Here is a 6,143-nt window from a genome sequence, read left to right on the forward strand (position 1 = left end):
TTATCCCTAAGGCCACTACTCAAGGCTTTGAACCCTCAAGCGATTTATATGCATTTTCCAGATCAGAAACACCCAGGTTAACGGTCCATCACCCGTCCCTTTACCCTTCACCCTCCACCACCTCACTAACCCTTCCGTGACCACCTACAAGTAAACCACCCCCCCACATTCTAAACCACTGCACCGTTTACAAACGTACTTTTCCACGTAATAAACAAAATTCATCCAACACTCACAACCAGACAATATGAATTAAATTATCGATATAACCAAGCTAGCATTTCATCTACATCCCATTTACACAACGTCATGAGCCAATTACTTCTAACTACAACAGTTCAGAATCTACTAATCACCTACAACAACAAGAATAGGATGCATGTTTCCTTAAAAGGGTTCAATAATAGAAATACGGCAACAAGATCGCTAGAATCCACACATTCAAACCAATAATCCTTACATGCTTATTTAAATTATTTTAGCAAGAAAACAAAAAAAAAACAGCATCAAGAACATTCCGTTAACGCTAAATAACGCACGCACTCGCCCCCTGGTGCTACTACTTACCCCACCACGTGTTTAAGTTGCGTCGGCCTCACACCTAAGCATAAAAAAAAACAGAAAATACAGCAATTTAAATGTACTATTCAGCCTTAAAAAAACATCTTTAGAGGGTTCAAAGGGGCTCGTTACCTCTCAAACGACTCCGTATAGGTGTGGTAAATTAGATCTAGCTTGCCAAGACGTGGGTAGCGTAAATCGGGTTTCAACGGATGTAGATAATCGCCGAACACCACCAATACGCTGCTGTCCACGTTTTTGCAGCAGCGAAAAACGTCCAATACGATCTCCAACGGCTTCGTTTCAATGTCCCTTGCTACAAAACAACCCCGTTTAGGTGTGGGTATGCTAAATCGATTTCGTTTGGGTGTGGGTACTCCAATCTAACTTCGAACAAAGGTGGGTCAAAGAAAAGTTACCGGTTTCACGGATCTAAGTTGTTCGAGGTCGTTAGGCTTGTTGAATCGGAGAAAGGACGCCGCGAACACACAGCCCCGCGTGTACCGATGCCGCCTGCAGCTGCCCGAACGTCACGCGCCGCCGCTGATCGCGCACACCGCCGCTGCCCGCCGCACGACGCCGCCGCCCGTCACGCTCGTGCCCTCTGTTCGACTCTTCGCACCTGCTGCCGCCGTCCGCTGCTGGCTGCCCTGTGTCTGCCGGAGATGGCTGCCCGTCGGTGCTGCTGCGTCGGATAGGGAGGGTCCCAGTGGAAGGGGGGTGGTCGACGGCTTCAACAAGAGAGGAAAAGGGGAAAAGGAGACAAATTGGCTAGGTTCCCTTTTCTTTTTTCAATCTTTTAACTCCTTTGGGCTTGGGTCTTTTCCTTATGTTTAAGGCCCACTTATCTGATTACGCTTGTTTACATGCGTAAAAAGAAGGTTTTAGATGCTGTTTTTACTATGTTTCAGCTTTGTTTCGGATTTTTCTCGATCGTTTGAGTTCCAATTCATGCAAAATTCATATACTATGGTTTGTCGATGGCTTATGTTGTATTTATGACATTTTAGGACCATTTGGGAGTGCAAATTAATCAAAAGAAGCGAAAAGACGAAAAACACCTCAGGAGGCGCCAGGCGCCTGGGAAGCCTGCAGAAAACTGGTTTTCTTCCAACTTTGCCCTTAATGAAACGCGTCTTCCAATGCGTTTTGGTGGTCCCAACCGATGCATACGTGTAGAAGAAGTGTTCCACTATCAGTTTGAGCACGATTTGGTCAGTCAAAGGAGTTGGAAATGGGTGATTCACCATCGTTTTAGGACCTACCTAACCAATTCTGCACAGCTATAAATTCCAGCAACTTCTCCACCAAATTCATCAAGCCTTGCTTCCTTCTCTTGATCATTTTTAGTGTTTCTTTGTTGCTTTCTAAGTACTTTTGAGTTGCTTTCATTAGTTGCTTTTGGTTTTTAAATCCCGAGCACTTTACATTCTTTTATTGAGCTTTGTTTTGTTTCCATTTGTACTTAGTTTTTTCTACTTATTCAAATATATAAAAATCTGGCACTTTGCTTATCTCTCTTTGCCTTTACTTTATTTTTAGTTAAGAGAGTTGTGTTTTTTGGAGGAAAGAGCACGTGACACTCCCCCTTGCTTGAAAGAGAAGGGCGAAGCTCTCAATCCCGATAAAAACTCTCCGTTAGTTAACTTTTGTTTTTCACACATGCATTCCACATTCAACATTTTACTTGCTGTATTTTCTTCAATATGTCTTTCTAAATTCCCGTCTCTAGCCCGGTTATGGATAGTTAGCCTTTTATGTCTAAAAAGGTTGCTAAGAAGTAGTGTTTTTACTTTCCATTCATTGCTCAACATGTTTTCCCAAAAAGTTAGGATTTAGAGAAGGCCACTGTAAGTCTTAACAAGTCAATACTGAAAAGGTTGCTTATTTGCATTGTTGAGTGGTTAAACCGAGGAGAGGAGCGCCTTAGACATAAGGGTTCCGCTTAAGTAGCCTAGACATAGGACCTTAACCCGAGGTTGCGACTATTTCCATCCTAAAACTAAGATATATCTCATAATAGACATATTAGGGAATGTCTTAGGACTTTGAACTTGCTTAGACATAAGTAAAGTGAGAAGCGTAGTCGTTAGTTTCTAAAGTAAAATGCATATTATCCTTAGCATGTCCTTGATTCTTTGTTGGCTAACTTGAAGTAATTCGGGCTAGGTTTTATTATTATAAGTCCAAATCCCAAATCCAAACCATTATTTGTGACCACTTCCCATTTTACAAGAATCACTCATTTCAACATTCACTATTCTTTAAAACTTCAGAGTTTGGAAATTGTTTAGAAGTCCTTGAGGATCGATACTTGGATACTCCATCCATTTTATATTACTCTGACAGGTGTGCGCTTGCATCTATATAATTGTTACCACCACGCTTAGTGCGTGCGTTCAGCAAAACGCCCAGTCAAGTTTTTGGCGCCGTTGCCGGGGACTTTAGTTTTAAAATTATTTTCAAATTCTTTTAGTTTTTATTTTTGTGAATTGTTGTTGGGTGTAATTTCCATCCACCGTTTTTGTTCTATATTTTTTGGTCGTTTATCTCACAAGGGTAAGTTAAAGTGCATGAGCACAAGATCTTTTCTTCTACCCCTTGACCCTGAGATTGAGCGGACCCTTCGAAAAACTCGAAAGGAGCAAAGACTTCGAAAACAACTAGAAAAGCAAAAAGAGAGAGAAGGTGAAATCAGTCCTGAAAGTGAGGTAGAGAGTACGAGCACATCAATGGCAGATATTCCACCTCGTGATCCGGTTGATCCACCTGCTGTTAACGGTAATATGAGGGATCATGCGAGAAATGATGAATTCAACCATATCCAGATGGCGGACAACAGAGACGTGGCAATGCGAGAATATGCCGCCACGGCTTTTCAGAACTTTGATTCAGGGATAGTCAACCCTATTCCAGCCCACGCAAACTTTGAGCTTAAACCAATGATGTTCCAAATGTTGCAGACAATTGGACATTTTGGAGGGCAGGAACATGAGGATCCACATGATCATCTGAAATCATTCATTCAAATTGCAAATGCATTTCGATTACCTGGTATAACAGACGATGCTCTGAGACTAACACTTTTTCCATTTTCTTTGAAGGACCAAGCTAGAGCATGGCTCAATGCATTTCCACCGGGATCCATCACCACATGGGGGTCGTTAGTGGAGAAGTTCTTAACAAAATTCTTCCCACCTACTCGCCACGCTGATATCAGAGAGGAGATCATCTCCTTTAGACAGTATGATCGTGAACCTGTTCACGAGGCGTGGGAGAGATTTAAAGAACTAATCAGGAAATGTCCGAACCATGGCTTACCGGCATGCATCCAGATAGAACATTTCTTTAGAGGTTTAGATCATCCTACTAAGATGATGCTAAACAATGCTGCCAACGGAGCCTTTACAAAGAAGACATTCAACGAGATAGTTGACATCCTAAATGACTTAGCTTCACACAACGAACTATGGTGTTCGCAAAGATCTAGGGCAGCACCAAAGAAGCAAGATCCAGCTGGAGTTTTGGCTCTGGACATTGCGACCTCGATGCAAAAGAGATGGTTACAATGAACCAGAGGCTGAAAGAGATGGCATTGGGAATAAAAAATCCATTAGCCACGCCGATACAACCTGTGCAGTCGGATTATTGCACTCCTCCCCTGCCCTGTGTTTGCCAAGTCAACGATCTCATTTGTTCATTTTGCAGTGAAAACCATATTTATGATAATTGTCCACATAACCCTGCTTCCGTTTTTTATGTAGGACATGGGAACAATAGGAACTTTAACCCATATTCGAACACCTACAACCCAGGTTGGAGGCACCACCCTAATTTCTCATGGGGAGGACAAGGAGGTTCGAGCGGTTTTAATCAAGGGCAGAGCCAACAGAACAAGCAGCCCTATGTTCCACCTACACAGCAATACATCCCACCACCGCAACAGCAGTACAATCAGAGAACACAGACTCCACCAGTTCAAAATAACAACTCAAATCTTGAGAATATGATGAAGGAGTACATGGCCCGAACCGACGCAGTGATACAATCCCAAGCGGCATCAATGAGGAATTTCGAGACCCAATTGGGACAGCTCGCCAATGAATTGAAGAATAGACCCAAGGTTCTTTTCCAGGCCATACTGAATTACCAAAACGAGAAGGGAAAGAACAGTGCAAAGCTGTCACCCTCAGGAGTGGACTGGCATATGATGGACCAACAATGCCAACAACAGATGTACAGATTCCGTCCACTGAACCAATTGTAAAGATACCAGAAAATCCAACAACACCAGAAAAAGAAAATATTAGAAAAGGTAATGAGGACACCCCGAGTGTTCCTCCACAGGTACAGCCTTCTTTTACCCCTACTCCCCCGTTTCCACAAAGATTAGTAAAGAAAAATAATGATTCCCAGTTTAGAAAATTTTTAGATATTTTAAAAAACACTGCATATAAATATACCATTAGTAGATGCTCTAGAACAGATGCCAAATTATGCTAAGTTTTTGAAAGATATAGTTTCTAGGAAGAAAAAAATAGGAGAGCATGAACTGGTAGCCATGACAAAATGTAGTAGTGAAGCTGTAGGCAGCCCGCTACCCATGAAATGTAATGATCCTGGCAGTTTTACCATTCCATGTTCCATAGGAGGAAAAAACTTAGGTAGGGCATTATGTGATCTAGGCGCTAGCATTAATCTTATGCCATTATCAGTTTTCAAATCTTTAGGCATAGGAGAAGCTAGACCTACTACGGTTACCCTCCAACTAGCAGATAGATCTATCATAAGACCTGAGGGAAAGATAGAAGATGTTTTAGTCCAGGTGGACAAATTCATTTTCCCTGCGGACTTTATCATTCTAGATTGCGAGGCAGACTTAGACGTTCCCATTATTTTGGGAAGACCATTTCTAGCCACTGGGATACAGTTTTTAATGTAAGGAAGGGAGAAATTACAATGAGGGTAAATAATGAAGAAGTTAAATTTAACGTTCTAGATGCCATGAAATTACCAGGAGACTTTGAAGAGTGCTCTGCTATAAATAGCTTGAATCCTATTATGTTTGATGAGTTTTATGACTCGTTAGTTACAGAGATTGAAGAAGAGCTTGATAAGATAGCAGAAGGACCAGAAGATGTGATTAATCCTATTGAAAAAATACAAAAGAAGAATGCAAGTCGTTACTTCCGTCCATAGTGGAACCACCCACGTTGGAGCAGAAGCCATTGCCGTCGCATTTGAAATATGCGTATCTAGGGGATAACGACACTTTACCAGTTATTATAGCTTCCAATTTATCACCTACTAATGAATATTCTTTATTGCAGATTTTGGAGAAGCACAAAAAGGCCATTGGATGGACGATAGCAGATATCCGAGGGATAAGCCCGCCTTTTGCATGCACAAAATTCTATTGGAAGAAGATGCTAAGAACTCTATTGAGAGTCAAAGGCGGTTGAACCCGAAGATGAAAGAGGTTGTAAGGAAAGAAATTCTCAAATGGCTTGACGCCGGTGTTATATACCCAATATCCGACAGCAGCTGGGTAAGCCCAGTACAGTGTGTACCAAAGAAGGGGG

At 42.0% G+C, this 6,143-nt stretch overlaps 1 non-coding gene across 1 annotated transcript; it reads right to left on the reverse strand.

Annotated features, from left to right (window-relative positions):
* Positions 1 to 3,773: 3,773 nt before the first annotated feature.
* On the reverse strand, positions 3,774 to 3,880 carry LOC148212348 (small nucleolar RNA R71). The gene has a single exon (XR_015790051.1). It is a non-coding gene; the product is annotated as a small nucleolar RNA R71 (small nucleolar RNA).
* Between the last annotated feature and the right edge of the window lie 2,263 nt (positions 3,881 to 6,143).

Source organism: Momordica charantia, assembly GCF_013281855.1.
Source record: "Momordica charantia cultivar OHB3-1 chromosome 3 unlocalized genomic scaffold, Mcharantia_2.0 BLBB01000003.1, whole genome shotgun sequence".
NCBI classification, from domain to species: domain Eukaryota; kingdom Viridiplantae; phylum Streptophyta; class Magnoliopsida; order Cucurbitales; family Cucurbitaceae; genus Momordica; species Momordica charantia.